Here is a 594-nt window from a genome sequence, read left to right on the forward strand (position 1 = left end):
TCATTAGTTTACAGGGACACAGCATTGTCCATATGGCTGGCATACACTGGGGGCTTTCATGCCTGAGCTTTCATCTTTTCTCGGGATTTTCATGTGGCTAAAGACATAAGTGAGATTCTGTCATTTCCTTCTAAGCACTCTTCCTAGAGTGACTACTTGAATCTCTCGATGGGTTGTGCGAACCTCTGATTTGCAGCAAAGGTGGATCAAAGTTAGAGATAACCTGGGGCCGTTAGAGTTGGTATCTGAAGTGAGGGAGAAAGTGTTCTCGTGGATCTGAGCCCTTAACCTGTGAAATATGACACTCCACGTATATCGTGTCGGAATTGATTTAAATCATAGGACACTCAACTGGTATCAGGGATAACTGCTTGATATGGGGGATCCTAGCCCTCACATTTGATGACCAGAAGTGTCAGAAGTGAAATGTTCTATGTAAAGTAAATGAGATATGAAGGAGGTAAAAAACTGGGCAGGTTTTTCCATACAGGGCCAAAGATTTTTTTATTTTTCTACTTTTTATTTTTTTAATTTAATTTTATTAGTTTTAAGTATACAGTACATTGGTTAGGCGTTTATATAATTTGTAAAATG

The 594-nt window shown here is 38.9% G+C and overlaps 1 pseudogene; it reads left to right on the forward strand.

The window, feature by feature from the left end:
• The window catches only part of LOC105309941, a 7,840-nt pseudogene that overhangs the window by 4,652 nt on the left and 2,594 nt on the right, over positions 1-594 (forward strand).

The sequence above is a fragment of the Pteropus vampyrus genome, unplaced genomic scaffold (assembly GCF_000151845.1).
Source record: "Pteropus vampyrus isolate Shadow unplaced genomic scaffold, Pvam_2.0 Scaffold952, whole genome shotgun sequence".
Taxonomy (NCBI): Eukaryota; Metazoa; Chordata; class Mammalia; order Chiroptera; family Pteropodidae; genus Pteropus; species Pteropus vampyrus.